This window comes from Acyrthosiphon pisum, chromosome A1, assembly GCF_005508785.2.
Source record: "Acyrthosiphon pisum isolate AL4f chromosome A1, pea_aphid_22Mar2018_4r6ur, whole genome shotgun sequence".
NCBI classification, from domain to species: Eukaryota; Metazoa; Arthropoda; class Insecta; order Hemiptera; family Aphididae; genus Acyrthosiphon; species Acyrthosiphon pisum.
In genome coordinates this window covers 39,771,003-39,788,586 of record NC_042494.1, presented here as the reverse complement: position 1 = coordinate 39,788,586, position 17,584 = coordinate 39,771,003, and the positions used below count along the sequence as shown (strand labels likewise).

Genomic DNA, 17,584 nt, shown 5'->3' with positions numbered 1-17,584 from the left:
GCGATTAAGTAGTCTTTATAAATAAAATAAATAAAAGGCTTATAAATAATATATGAGTGAACATGTTCATGGGTGTACTTAAGATCAGGATTAAGTTTTAATATTAGGCGTAGGTATAGTTTGTAAATTATTTGCAAATTTTTGTGAAACAGAAGCAAAACGGATTCATCGGTCAACCCATTTATTTTTGCTTTGATATGATCAATTTTACTGAGGAGAATAAGTCAAAGAAAAAATGTGAAGCATGGAATGAGCCACTTTTTTATATGTGTCCAGAAATAGTTCCTGAGCTTCTAAATACCGTTGATAGTTGTGACATTTTTCACAGGGTTTCTTTTGATGTGGTTGATTTCTATTTGTTCCTCGAGTTGACTTGCTTCAATAAATTGTTGAAATTTAAATTTATCAACAATAATCTATTTAAAACAATGAAAATTTAATTCAGCGGTATTACACGCAGCAGAATATTTGAAAATTGTAATATGAACCAAAAGGTACATTCAATAATAATTTATATAAAAACATAACATATTTATTATTTATGTTTTCATCTGATTAAGAAGCCTCAGAATATCAATTTTAATTTGTTCTTTTTTTTTAATATTTAAAATACTTAAATTGAACATTTTCTATATCATGATTAAATACTTTAAATTGAAATTCAAAGCATTTTACTAAACTAACCACGAAATCTAAGATTTTCCAGTACCTACCTTGTAATTTAATGTTTAGTTAATTTAAGTATAAACAAAAATCAGTAAAAATATTAATTCATATTGTATATTTAAATAAGATAATTCCTCATAACTATTTTGATTGTCGTTCAAAAGTTATCAAACTGCATGTAAACATTCTACAAACCACTTAAAAATATGACCTTTAGTAAGCCAGTGAAGATTATTTTATGTCTTGTCAATACTTCACTTAAAGTCAATTAATATTCTACCATGGTCAATATTTGTAATTTGTATGCCTACTCGAAATTGAAACTGTAACGCAACATAACATTTGACGAGCGTATTTGTGAAATAATTGTATTTTTTTTTTTTATATAAAAATGCAAATCACGGTGTTTTAGTAAAATACGTCCTGCATTATTCAACTGGTGGCTATCACATTTAGCTATAGCTTCACATTGTCTTAACTTAATTGGATTAGATAACAATTTTAATATAGCCTATAGGTGTGGAAGGGCCAATATTGTGTAGTATGGAACAAACTCATCACCGACCGACGATAATAATTTTTTTGATTAAATTAATTTCAATTCATTATATAAAATAATATAATTATCATAAATTATTAAAGTTAGTTTTTTTTCTAATTAATTCTGCTAAGTTGGTTATTGGTATTGTTTAATATGTATAAATAATATGTACCCTTATACAGGATAGCATAATAATAAAAATACAATGTAGGCACAACTGCACAAGTAACAATATTAAATGTAATAAGCGTGCAGAAACTTTTCACGGGTAACCCTCATCAACTTCTATACCATCCCACTAAAAATTATCATGATATGTGTATACCTTTGGAGTGGTTGCATGTTTAATTTAAATAAATAAAAATTATTTGGGTGTGTATGAGTTATGTTATTGATAAATTCTAGTTGTGTGTAGGAAATATGCCAAATAGCAATAAAATGTATATAGCACAATATGAAACGAATTATTCGGTTTTATATACCTAGCCATTCCATCAACATCGATCATCTCTTTAGTATATATTAGTTCAGTAAATTGTAGACTTATACGAATAATTTATAACACCTATATATCAATAATTCCTGCACGTCATGTCATAGTATATTATAATTTAATATTTATAATATATGGCTTTTAGATGTGTAGTTGTATCTATTTCTGTAAGGGATGACTTATAATAGTTGATTGTAATTTTTAATAATAAATAAATACGTATGTGCACCAGTAGCATGCAGCTGCGGGTAGGTTGTGTTGGATAGAACACCAAAAACAATTGTATTCTATCTCGTTATTTCAAAATTTCTCACGATACTTAAAAACTAAAATATATTAAAGTACTATCAATTTGTACATAAATAATAAATAATATGGACGATTCATGAAATATAAATGGAAATAAAACGCTGTTGGATAGTTATAGGTAAAGTAAATAATATTATTATGTTTATATTAAAACTTATAAATACTATTATTATAAACATAATAATCATAATAATAATAAATAATAGTTTTATTCATTTAAAGTGAAACTAAAATGGTGCCATTTTTTTTAAATCCAAATAAAAAACAAACATTAAAAAAAAAAATCGTGCTTAATAATCGAGGAGGCTTTAATTTGTAAAACATCAGTCGGTATATTATTATGGTCACGGGACATATTTTCTTAAATACCGCATACAATTTAATAAGTATGTGAAACCATGGTAAGTGTACGTACATAAAAATTCCGAAAATCTGAACTTGAATAAAATATATAAATAATAAGTATAAATGCGGATAATACATTAGAGGATAAAATGTATAGGGGTAAGCGTGACGTTTGGTCTATCGCTTTGTAAACATATATATATATATATATAGTACACAGCCGATTACGGGTCCTCTTACAGACTATTACCTAGCTATATATTTTATAGTGACTATACGCCGAAAAAGGTCGTTAGGTTAGGTTTCCCCTTATCCCGTGCACACGCGACAAAAATATAATCTCTAAGGCTTGTGGAGGTGGGTATACGGGACCGCGACTTTGATAGGGTATGCAGTGCGTGCGCGACACACACCCTTTAACCATCGCGTCGAACGAACATCAGCCAGAATGTGCCACCCGTCCCCTCCCGACCCCTACCCTCACCCTCCCCCCACAACTGGGTTGCCACCCGACGGAAATCGTGCGCGCTAGTACGGTGCGGAGTAATGTTTTTGAGAGTAGCCGCTAGTCGTGTATTATTATTATTATTATTATTATTACCATGGTCGTGGCAGTCTGTAGTTTGCGGACCACGCTTCAAACCGTACACACGCGCGTCCCGGTCTCGATCCAGCGCGGCATTTCGGACTCAGACGTTTTCGCCTCTGTCACATCATCATCATCATCATCATCGTATATAAATATATTGTAACATATATAATATATATGTGCACGGGTGAGTCGATCGCGTGATGTTTTTCACATAATTGTTCACCGATCAGTGTTTTATATAATATGATAATTATTATTACCTATAATATTATTATGATGTATGAATAATTATAATATTATGATATCGATGTTGTTTTATGTGATTTATGATTTCCAACAAAATTATTTACGAATACGAGTGCGAAGATCATTTTTTTTTTTACTATATTCAACTATTTTCTTAATTTTTTTAGAAATTACCACAGCTGTTTTACCTGTAGCTTATAGTCTTAAAAACTAACAAACTTGTAATTACATAATATATAATAAGAATTTCAAATAAATGATAAATAAAAATATTTTAAATTCGGTTTTTTAAAAATCAATATTGTAAAATATCATACTTTGAAATTTTGTACTATATTTAATCACTATATAGTTTTAATTATTTCTTCATTTAAACTTATATAGTACGATTGTACAATCTTATAACATTCGTGTTAATTTAATTACATTAGTAAATATAACTAAGTAAAAATATTATATAAGACATAAGTGGATATAGGTATCAAATCATGAGCTGTGTATCAATTACCGACGATTATATTATAAATTTAGGTAAAAGTAAAATAAATACAATTTTTTACAAACATGGCAGTTAAAAATTTTGAAGAGGTAGGTACTAATATTATAAGTAGGTATATACTTAAGAAATATGAGTTATTATACATAGAATTAGAACAATTTAATCAATATAACTTAGTAAGATAAACAGGTAATAATTATTTAAATGGTATAGTTAATAACATTCTAATTATTATTCCAAACAAAAATCATAAATATATTATTTTTCATATACAAATTGTCAAATATAATATTGTGCTATTATCTTCTTGAAGAATAGATAAAAATAAAATAAAATAAGATAGGTATATATGTAATACTAGCTGCCCGACTTTCCTCCGGAAGAAATTATTTTTTTATAATTTAATTAAAAAACATATGACTATTTTTTGGCTATACAAATAATATAATATAATTACATATTGTAGTTATTGTTATTGCTATTTTCTGAAAATTTCTTAAATTTAAATGTTAATGAAGAAGATTGAAATATCATCCATTTGAGACATAAAACTAAAACAAACTCTAACCATATTTGAGTTTATGTTATTAAAATGATTTAGATACAATTTAATAATTTAATAATTCCATTATATATACCACAAAGAGAAAATAAATATTTTTATTTTTTATCCCATTCGTGTGTATTTTTTTTAATTAAGCTTATCCTTGTTAACGTTTACTTCAGCGTTATTTTACTGAGTTAAATATCCTGAATAAATTTCACTGCCGGTAAAAATTTGAATTGTAAATTTCTACTAGTTTTTAATTATAATGATTGATGGAGTAAAACGTATGTTTAGTAATATTATACAGTTTCCATTTTAACAAAAATAATATTTTATCGGTGAATATTTTTATCAAAATGATGAAAATGAAAACCAAAGAAAAAAATAATATGGTAACTGTTGTATTATTTTTCATAAATCATAGTTAATACTACAGAAGAGTATTTGCCAGAAGAGGCAAATAATATACACGACAGTACAACATTACATTTTAACTAAACGAGCAGTTTAAAACACAAGTAACATATTTTTCTAGGAATACCTACATCTTATTGGGATTAATTTTCATCATAAAAGGGATAATATTTTACCATAGAAGTCCATAATCACTGATAGGTTTACCGGTGCAGTAGCCACGGAATTAACTACTTCCGACAATTAATTAGTCAAGTGATGCAAAATTGATTATACTATAATTATACAAGAGATAGAACAATATTACTTCTATACGATGTTTTCTTCTTTACCTTTGCTTCAGATAAAACTAATCGCTTCCACTTTGTGTTTTTTTAAAATATTCGATAAAAATAAAATATAATACATCTTATTAAAAATACCTCCACAAATAATTGAATTCATATTTATATTATACACTTAATATTAATTGGTTTTGATACCTCATATTATGTATATTCTGTACCTATCACATTTACCTATTGTGCCTAAGGTATAGATTGTAAATTTCTCTTAAAAATAAAAATAAAAAAATAATATTATACACTTATTAATTGCCGATTGATTCGTATGTAAAATATAGGTACCTACCTATGGTTCATTTGTATATAGAACATAGAGTAAGCATAGAGTAAGATATTCAACACCATTGAGACGTGTTTTTCAATATTTAAATTCTACAGATGTAGGTGTATATACTCACCTTGACAGGTGTCACTTATTTTTTATCTATGTGATGATACGTATCATACTGATGGATATTGTATGCAAAGTTGTATATGGTCACTTGTTTTCTGATTATTATTTTTATATTATTATTTTAACATATTCTTTGGTCAAAGTTATATTCTATGTTCTACATAATAGGCATGTAAGTGTAATAATATTTAGTTCAACAAAATAATATTTTTATACAATATATAAAAAAAAAAACTGGGTGAATAAAAACTTCTTTTTTTTTCTTAATCTATTCACAAATTAAGTACAATAAATAATTTTGATTTCTGTTACAATACACACATAGGGAGACTGGCAGATTGGGAGAGCACTCAGTATAGTGCCACCCGACAAATAATAACTTAAAACAACTAGGTATTAATATGCATGGTAAATTTTGTTTTTATTCTCTGTTTTTCTAATTTTTAGTTTCTAGTTTCTAGTTTCTAGTAACTTCTATTATTATTTACTTCTCTAGTTTGTTTTTATTATTTAAAAGTATTATTTAACAAATTGTATACACACAATTTATTCTAATTATTTGACAAAAATGTTATTAATTATTTATTGTAATTTAAAGTACAAACAAAAGTCAAAACTAAACAAGTAAACAATAAACATAAATATTACTGAATTTTATTCAAAGGTGGGCAAGTTATAATGAAAATAATCAACTCAAGTTAAGTTGAGTTGAGAAGTCATAAGATCGATAAGTTAAAAGTTAAAATATAACAAATTATAAATTTAATTCGATAAGTTAAAAGTTAATATAGACAAAAATATTAACTTAACTCAGTTTAAAAAAAGTTAATTTATTTTTTTTTAATTAGTATTTAAATCACATAAAGAGTGAATGTGTCTTTCTAGTTTCTAATTTATAAATTATAAAATACCTACCTACAATTTTATTGAACTTTTATCATGATGTACACTATATAGGTACCCTTTTACTTTTACTTTACTATTATTTACTAATTTAAACTATACTCATCTCAAATTAATAATTTAACAAATATATTTTTTTATATCGTATAGCAATTGAATGTCATAATACGTGAATATGAGTACATGACCTCCATATATAAGTTATATAACATTAAAACATAACAATTGTCAATTTGTAATTTAAAATTATTAATTTTATCAAAAACATTTATAATTGCAACTCGCATAATAAATAATTTACAACTTAATAAAATATATTAATATACACAAAATTATGTTATCAAGAAAAAGAACAGAAATGTTTGTGTTTTTGTATTGGATTATTTTTATTTTATACTGATATAGTAATATTTACGTATAAACGAAAAATTTCAAAATGATTTTAACTTGATGGATTTTTTTCAAATCGACTGAGAAAAGCTAAGTTATTTCAACTGTAAATTAAACTAGTTAAGTTCATAAGTTGATTAGAAAATAAACTAACTAGTTTAGTTAAAAAGTTAAAAAAAATTAACTTTTTAACTAGTTAATGCCCACCTTTGCTTCTATTACCTACATATATCGTAATATTTTATGGTATTTATTATAAAATACAAAATATGTGCGAAACAATACCGAATATTTAAATAACTTACAAACAATAAAAACCAAAAAAAAAAAAAAACAATAATATTTCTAGAATCGTATGCTAAATATACAGTAAAACGAGGTTTTTCTTTACTAAATGAACCATGGCAAAATTAGCGATGTATGGACAGACAAAACAAGCATATTATTATAAATTGTTTTTGCTTTAGTTGTAAAGACATTTAAAGACTAAAAGTATTCCAATGTATTAAAGCTACATGCGGATTTCCATTTTCATTTGATCTTTTTCATCATTCATTGGATCAAATTGAAAATAAATTAAATTTGTTAATACATAATGTTTTTGGAAGATTTTAAAGGTAGGTAGTAAGTACTTACCTAAGCTGACAGTTGGCCCACACAATCTCTCTGATATATTTTCAATTGAAACCTATATACTGTCAGTATGTTCATCTATTCTATTATTCCGTATGGACTTTAATTTTCACCGTCTTGACTTTTATTGTATTATGACATATACATAACAGGCATAATTTGAAAAGAAACAAAACACCAACTTAAATATTATACTCAAAATATGGCTTAAATTTAAATCCAATTTTCTGGTTACAATTTGTCTTAGTAATTCCCAGGGAGGCTTAATATTATCAGAAAATCAAAAAATATACCTAGAAAAATTAGGGCATATAATGTTAGGTTTATAATCTGCAGATACCTACATGTTTTAAAAGTCAGATCTGACATTGACCTGTATGTTATAACGACAAAAACAACTGAAACTATATATAAGCTGATTAAAAAAAAAAAATTGTGACATACCTTTTTTTAAGTTTTATAGTTCATTATTTTTCATATTGTTTTAATTAGACAAAAATAATTGTATTATGTTAATTAATGTACACTCAAAATAAATAATTAAAACAATGATACACATTCAAAATGAAAACCACACACTCGTTCTGTATAATTATATGTAAGTAAGTAAATAATAAATATAATATGTTATAATATAGGTATGTTTCAACGAAAATAATTTATATTCATGATATATCCATTATCCATTAGGTATCTACTAGGGGTTAAATTGACGTCATACTTTAGGTTATTTTTAGCGTTTATACTACGTATATAATCAAATTGTATATATTTTTTTTTATTTATTTACATAATAATCAATTTTGAATATTACTGCCTTACTCAATTACACGCAACCTATGAGAAGTTTATTTTGCAATACTTTGATCCAGTAAATCGTATTAAAGCCTATACAATGTGTATGATACAATATCAATCTATACAAAGACTGCACACGTCTAAACATTTAAATTGTTATATAATTATATTTTTCATTTTTATATAGGTACGATATATATAACTATGAACAGTACCAACCTACGTCCAAAGTTTTGATTGCAATGAAAAAAATGTTTAATTTTTCTTATTTCTAAAATATATTATAGTATGTTTTTATGTATGAACATTAAACATATAGAATAAATATAAAAAAAGCGGGTAAGTGAAAGTCACTCTTCTGCACAGTAGGTTATTAGTGGATCACGGTATAATGGACGGTGTTTTGAATTCAATGATATACATCATGGTACCGTAGAATGGGGTAAATTTTATTTTCACGGGATAACTTTGATACCCATATATTTTATTATTTTTATTCACCAGAGTATCATGATGATTACATTTTTCTTTCATAAAATGGGGTATTTTTGATATCACATTAAAAAATATAGGTATCAAAGTTGCCCACTACGTTGTGTAACTGATAGCATATTAAAAAGATTGATATCTCAAAAGATAGCATCAGAAATTTAAAAATTAAAACGTTAAAATATTGATCATAACTAGCAGTAACTAATAAAAAGTTAAATTGTCATAAGACAGTAAAAAATTATCAAAGTTACCCCATTTTACTGTATACGAAAAACGATTCTGAGAGGAGACGGTTTGTCAGCCTATGATATTTTATATATTATGTTTATATTGTTATAACTTATTATTAATACGGTTTCCAGTTAAGTTGAATTATTATTATTTATTTATTATCATATTTATATATAATAATATACTTCAGAAGTTTCAAGTACCCATTAATAATATTTTCAAAATATAACACTTAACTAAACTCGGTATTCTTCGTTTGAATATTTAATTTCGTCCAAATTTAAACATAAAATTAGTATAAAAAAAATGTGTTTTTATATTTTTTAGACTTATTTGGTTACAGACTAACCTACTTACGCGAAGCTTGTTTTCAATTTTCAAAAACACAAACACAAAAAATAAAAAAGCACATCGTTGTAAAATCAATAAGTCCATCGCTCCGCTCAGAATCCAAAATAACACGCGAAAAGTAGACCCTTGCATGATTATGCGGATAGGAAGCACTATATATATTTTGATAATATACTAAACAAAAACGGCGAATCGTTAATATTTGTAACATATTAAATCGGAAATCATCGATACTTCTCACTCTCTCGTAAAACCAACAAAAAATAATAATAATATAGTGTATATAACATTATAACGTGTCGAAATACTATAGTTTATGCTCGTGACGTAAAATATATGTTGTGCGAAACATACGTATAATGAGTACCTATATATATATATAAATACGTTTTGATTGACACGGAAATGAGAAATCTGCTGCAGTGTGGCGCCCGTAAGAGTCGAACTAAGTATTAATTTATCAAAAGGATCAACCCGCGTATATATATATATCTAGACGGGTTCCAACGGCCACAATGTTGGGGGGGAGGGGGTGGTCGAGATTTCTATAAGAGCTTTACTGCCGCATACGGTGGTACGTATATAATTTATTTGGCAACGGCATTCACCACAGTCTTATACCACTGTTTGTACCTATATACCGCGATTGGCGCTCGTTGGCGTCGTTTTTAAAAGCCATTAATCCTCCGGCAGACCTCGCCACATCGAACGCGGCCGTACTGCACATACACACACACACAACGATATAAATGTGGAAATAAAATATTCTCCACGATTTGTCTCGTCAGCAATCTTTTCGCTAGCGTTCTTTCTCTTCCGGTTTTGTCCTGCCGCCACGCCGCATATAGCCACCATTACTTATTCGGACCGAGCCCTGTATATATTGTTATGCTGCAGCGTAGACAGACGGCATGTATTGTATATTAGTATACTAAATTTTATGTTATTATGTATGGTGTGTATATTGTTATAATATAATACAGTGGTCGGGTCTATATAATATATATATGTACACGAAAAGTCTCAAGCGCGTATATAACATATCACTATTATCTCACATTGTAGGTAGGCGGGTACTAAATTATATGCCGGCTAGTTCATCTATCACTCAGTCCGACGGACGATTTGACAAACGTAAAAACTGTATTATCCGCGTAATGTAGGTGTGTGCGTGCGTGATAGTACAATAAATTGGGCTTAAATGTTTAAAAAAGACATTATAACTCAGGAAAATGGTAAAAATACTGTATACCTAGTCGCTTGTTCAGAAATGCATACAGAGCGATACTTTTGATAGTGATATCGAAAAGTATTAAAAGTAGGTACCTACCTGAAAAGTATTTGTCATACCTTAGAAGTATATGAAAATATTATAATATTTAAATTACAAATATATTACAAAAATATAAAATTAATGTAATATTAAAATATAGAATCTAATATGTATTATGCTCAGACAATTTTCACAAACTATAAAATGTTGATGGATTAATATTAATTACAATAATTTTCAACTCATCATAGTCCCCATTATATGGCTATACCAACCAAACCTATATTATCATGAACCTATTATGGGATTATGTATCGTTTGCGCATCACTAGTTTACCTTACGTCAAATTATCGTATACATTTAACATTATTCGTGCATCAGAATATTTAACGATATAGCTGGTAAGAGATTAGGAGTACCCAAAAAGCGGAAGTAGCTTACTAACTTTCAGCTTAAAACTTGATGCATGTAATGTTCAATTTTCAAATATATTAAGTATATCTAGAGATAATTCTGTTTAAAAATATAAACGTAAACGTATATAACGAAAACTGACAATATTAAACAACTGCAGAAGTTTACGGGTGACTGGTAACCACTACCTACCAACTAATAGATTTTTATACTACGATATGTAGCTATGTAGGTACATTTATTATAATATTATTATAACTATAATAATATTTTATAATTTAATTAAATAATCCAATTTATTTTTAATTTTATAATATGTACATATAAGATATACGATATACTTATCATATTATACGAATAATAATAATTGTTAGAAATTTGTATTAATAGTTCTTTTAATGTGTGGTGTATAGGCACTTTAAAATTTTTTTTTTATACACCTTCCTATTTGTTGATGCAAAAGCGATATACTTACAATATTTTTGCAAAAGTAAACAAACACATTTTTAAAAATGTTCCTACTCTACAGAGTACTGAATACTATTTAAATTATATAAAAATCTTAATATTTTTAAGTATGTTCCTTAAGTATACTTGAAAGTTAAAAGTTTCAATACTATCAGAAAATGAATAAATCCATTATTTAAGGAAAAATAGAGGTGAACATGCTCCGTGAATCACTTAGTACCTATACTATATTTGTATTTTGTATATAGAATTATAGTAATAGTTAAATAGATTAATATAAATAAATTATTATTACTAAATAAATGAATCCCACAGATATATTAAATATTAATATTAATACGTCTATGATAAATATTCGATAATCAGTGTACCGTACCCAAAATAGAAAACTACTTTAAATTGTATGTTAATAAAATAAAATAAAATCCTTTTAAATATTTAAAAAAAAAAATGTATCCGTAATTAATTACTGAAAATTATATAAAATTATTTTATATTTTATTAAATTTTCTGGGGGAGGGGGGAGGGAGTCAATTCTCAAAAACGATAAATATAAGAAATAAGTAATTACATTAAAGCTGAATAATTTATACTTGACACAATTTAGTTAGTAATTTTACTATTTTACTATAATAGACTGATTTGATTTTCCCATCTCATGGCTACTGATTTCAATTTCGAAGTACCTAGTTTAAAATATAAGTTAGTAATTCACAAAAACCATTATTTAATATTGTATAATATAATGATCATTGTAAATTGTAGGTTTAATTTCAGTTTGTCGTGTATTCTCTATTAAACAATAGCTAGAGGACAACACACTTTTTTTCTGTAAATTTAGGAATATATTATTTTGAACTAACCAATTATGTTAACGAATTAATTTTAAATATTTTTTTATTACCTAAATTAAATATTTCTTCCCAATAATTACTTAAATATAACATAATTTAGATATTTTTTAATTTGTTAATTATTCAAACGTAAAATAACGATTTCTCCCCATATTATTTTTATCATTTTATTTTAGTTCTAAAAATAATTAGTGATTATTAATTATTACTTATCATAGTTTGTGATTTGTATAAGTTATAGATTTACACAATCCATTACATTTTATGTTACATTAATAGTATTTAACATACATGCATAGTACGTACTTATATAGGTAGGAACAATTTTAATTATAACTTGTAACTTATAAGTTATAACTAATAAAATAATGATAGTAATAATTATTATTATTATACGTCAAAAAAATGTCTTAATTTTTAAAAAATTGGAATTAGCCTAGAATAATAGATTTACAAGATATGAGGACTATAGTCTATTATATTTATTATGTATTATGAACTATCATTAATATGTTAACATTTTATAATTTTTTTTTTTTAACTAACTTCCGGAAACAGGCCATTGTGTGAAGGTTATTTTTTAAGTTGTTTTTTTACTGTGAGGAAGTAGGCATACACTAAACGGTAGTTGGTTTGAACACAAGGATTTGTCACTAAGACACGGGGGGTCACCCATCCAGAAACTATTAATATAGGATAGTTCTTTCACTCAGAACACGTTTTGTGACCGAGAACAACCACCGCGCCACACCAGGCCACATTTTATGATATTTGTTAAAATTTTCTGAGTGTAATAGGCACCTGAATAAACTTTACATAATATATTTTATATTTATATGATTGTTCAATGAACCATACTGTGTAATAAACTTTATATCCCTATATTATTATCTCTTATTATATATACCGTTTGATATGCAAATAAAACACAATCGGGTGTTTTTGTATAAAAATGTTAATTAAATGAAAAACAATAAAGGAATGTATGATGACATGCAATTCGACTGCGTAATACTACGTATTGCACGTATTTGCACATTTAATGCACTAAACTGGTGAGAAATGTCAGATAAAATATATGCTATAGGTTAAAGGTAAAATAATATATAATATGACTACCAATAAGAAAAAACATCGAATTACAATTATTGATCAAATAAATGATTTGGTAACGTGTTTGTTGTAAAATTATTTTACCTAGGTATATTTATTATTATTTATATGGCTACAGCTTAACATAGGCCATAGCCATCAGGTGGTCAAGCTTAAAGTGGACACTAGGACACTGGACACTGATTACAATATAATAGTATATTTTTAAAGTATAACTTTGACAGTATAAATAGGTAATAATACGCGTGTGTGTTATTGTTATAACACACGATGTGTTACGTGCGCGGCGTGTGTTGAGAGGTTTAGAAATAAAGCCATTACGGGTGAAAAAAAGTCATCGAATACGCCTCGCTGAGATAATAATACGAACAATTTCCATATTATGCAGACATTATGTTGGTCATTAAAAATCGTACACAAAACACTTGGCAGGACTTACAGTAAGGATTTTTTAAGCAGTATCTCATGTCATTACGTCGATCGGAATGGAATTAGTAAATTGTTGACCGTCCAGAATGATTACCTAACTGTATTGTAATAATTTTTATCATAATAATTTTCTGAAATTTTAGTACGAGTCATAAAAATATGTATATCAGTATTTTTTTTTAAGCTTTAAGGAGTATTCGCCATTTTTGAAACGTCGGTTTCCATAACTTTTTGAAAATCTTAAAAATATATATTAATTTAAACCTGTTATGAAAATTGAAAACTTATGTTTTTTTTCTCAGCAGTGGTTTAATTTATTTACATTATTTTTTTTTTTTTAAAGTATAAAGTATAATGCAATATTTCGATACTAAAAATCAATACATAATATGGATAATATTTATTATAAAATACTATATTATTATTATTATTATTATCATAATATTATATTTTTTTATTATTTTTCAATAATAACATTATGGTAACACGGCGTTCTGGACAGGCAATTTAGCTACATAAATTTCATTGTTTTATTTTTCCTGTACCTTATAAGGAAAAAGTAACTAATATTATTATGCTATGAAGCTTTTATCTGCATTTCAATAATAAATTTAATATAATCACACGGGGTTATCTGCAGCAAAGGTTATAATTATATTCAGGATTAATGATAGTATTTAGAGTACAAAGGCCTTTAACACAATTATTGTATGGAAATTAGAATATTAGATATTTCTGTAAATATTTTAATATTGTATAACTGCAGATTGTCGTAATAATAGTATTTTAAATCATCTAAAATTGATCGATGTTTTTCATTTTTATCAGGATTTAATTTAAATTTTTTTAAATTTTTTATATAAAGTACATCTGGAAGATTTAAATATTTATTCTGAAACTAAAAATATATTCTAGATACACCCTGGCTGTATTGTAAGTATTTTCAAAATACAATGATAACAAGATACATACTATAGGTAATCGCGTTTATATTAATTATGCGTGTGTTTCATACATTTTAAATCTGCATGTATGTCACGTGTTGGTTGTTATGCTTAAACCTATTTAATATAATATACTCGTATTTATAAATATACGCTATTGTAATATGTATTGTATTATTAGATACGATACACGTGATATAGTTAATTTTGTTTTGGAAGTAGATATAAGCTGTATATATGTATTATTAGGTTCATAATAAAGGACTATCTTGAAAGGGTCGCTGTTGTGAAATATATACATAATTATTGTTATATTCTTTACACACATCGCGGGTTGGAATATATAGTCAACATAAAGTCAAATGTAAAATAACTCAACGTGCTATGTACAGAGTAATTAATTTAACTGCATTCTGAATGAGAATATGCATCTCTTTTCATATAAATTACCAAAGTATTTTTGTTTGTATTTTTTAAATTTTGGTATGGTTTATAATATTTAGAGAACGCTGAATCCACGTGTATTGTCTCGGTCTTACAAACTTAAGTAGGTAGGTACCTACAACATAATAACAGAACCAATTTTGTACTGTTAGCTTTAATATTAGAATGAATTGACAAATAAATTATCAAATTTAACTTAAAATTAATATTATAATATTAATTATTATCTAGGTCATTCCATATGATATTTATGATTTGTGAGGCGATTTATGAACATTTTAAAATGAATACTATTTATATCGTTTTTAGTTTTAATACTCACTTAAAAATTTAAATATCAATAATAGTCTATCTATGATATAATATAGTATCCTTACCCTTAAGTTCTAAAATAAGTCAATTCATTGATTACTATTTTTGGTGACCGGTAAAAATAACTTCGAAATAATATCTTTAGTCTAAATATCTTAGTAAAAATATCTTATGGCAAAAATGTCTTTGGTCAAAATATTTTTTAAACTAATTTTAGATTCTGAGCGGAGCGATGGATGTATTGATTTTACAATGATGTGTGTTTTTTTTTAATTTGTAATTTTTAATTATATTTATTTTTGTGTCTGTCATCACGGTTTGGGGCAGTAAAACTGCTTCTGTTTTCCTCAACAGTATCTTTTTCGATGGGAAAGTAAATTTAGTTGGTGCATTTGGGAGGTCAAATTTTAAAATTCCCAATAGTTTTCAAAAGCACCGTGAAAAACAACAAAAAAATTAAGGAAAAACGAGAATTTTTACGCAAAATCGATTTTCTGCAAACCTACTGCTGTACTAATTCCTAATAGTAAAATACAATTACTTTAATCACAATAATATCATCAAATATAGTTACTTAGTAATATTATAGGCTATCAGGCTGACAGAATATCTTCGCTCAGAATAGTTTTAACAAAACGTATTTAACACATCCATTACTGTGACTCTATAAACACCTTATGTACGAGGAAATCCTGTATATCGTGGAGAATTGCTCTGAAATACCAACAGTTCAATATTTAAGAAATTTATCTTATATAATGTTCAGTATTAATTAATCACTAATTTTAATTTAAATAATTAATTTTTAAACTACGATTTTTTGATTTTTCTATGTTTTTTTACAATAATATTTTTATAAGAGTTATACTAATTACTAATACTATTTTATTAAACAATTATTATACATTTTGTACACAATATATTTATAAAAATAAAATAAATAAATTATATGAATAATCAGTTTAAAAACTATTTTTACAAAAGATATTTTGAGCAAGATATTTTGACCGAAGATATTATGACATGGAACCCTATTTTGTATGCTTACAACACAATATAATTATTGTTTCTGCAAAACTCAAATTTTCTATGATTTTATGTTTGTATAACGCAGACAACATGATATATGGGTTTGGCACTTTGGCGTCCTCCTAACTCTTCAGCTTCAATATTGACAAGCCCGGATTAAGGATCAATTTGGCCCCGTGACACCATACACTTAGTGGGCCCCCTTTCAACTTTAACTTTAAAATAATTGTATCATTACATATCATTGTATAATTTTTTACTATAAAAAAATATACAGAGTGTATCTTATGTCATCGTACGTGGGTTTTTTTTTTAACAATTATGGATCGATGATATAATGGAAATCATAAAAAAAAAGACGTGTTTCTTTATTATTAACAGGCTATTTTTTTATAACAATTTTAAACACGCAGTTGTACCAATAATAAAATTGACTTTATTTTTTTCAAATGGTAACTACTATATTTTTTGATAAATTCTGGTAAAACTTTTTTTCTGAACCTTTTTGACAGTCAAATGATCAATTTTGGTTATTTTATGTTATTAACAATGGTCCTGCTTAAAGTTTAGTATAATGTGCATTAATACTTTTAACTGAAATACCTAATTTACAAGAGCTAATTTTTACTTATAAATATTTTTTTGTGTAACTTAAATAGTTAAATCGGTAATCTAAAATGCTACGAAAAAAAAAAAAAAACCATAAACGAAAGCAATTTTTCATAATATAAAATTGAGAATAATATTTTATTTTATAATTAATTTTAATAATAATTTACCTACTATACCTACCTCTTCAAATTATTATTATTTCTTTTTGAAAACTGTATTGGACGCATTAAAGAAATATATTTCGAGGATAAAGATGGGCCCCGTGACCATGCCCCCCTTAGCCCCCCTTAACCCGAGTTTGACAACTATTCAGGTATCTAGTGTACAGAAGTTGAGCACAGCAAATGGTATCTGGGTATAGATGCGGGCAGCAATTTTATATAATTATAATAATAATATTAATAATAATAATAATAATAGGTAATAATAATTATAATTATCTTAAGATCCCTGTTTGAGAACTTCTCCTGGTTGGACCACTTATTTACCTTTTCGCGATAAAA

The 17,584-nt window shown here is 26.2% G+C and overlaps 1 protein-coding gene across 1 annotated transcript in view; it reads left to right on the top strand.

Annotated features, from left to right (window-relative positions):
• Positions 1 to 2,970: 2,970 nt before the first annotated feature.
• The window catches only part of LOC100166369 (diacylglycerol kinase eta), a 31,440-nt gene continuing 16,826 nt past the window's right edge, over positions 2,971 to 17,584 (top strand). Inside the window, exon 1 of the mRNA XM_029487023.1 lies at positions 2,971 to 3,130. The gene's annotated coding sequence lies outside the window, so the exon portion shown is untranslated. The remainder of the gene's footprint in view (positions 3,131 to 17,584) is intronic.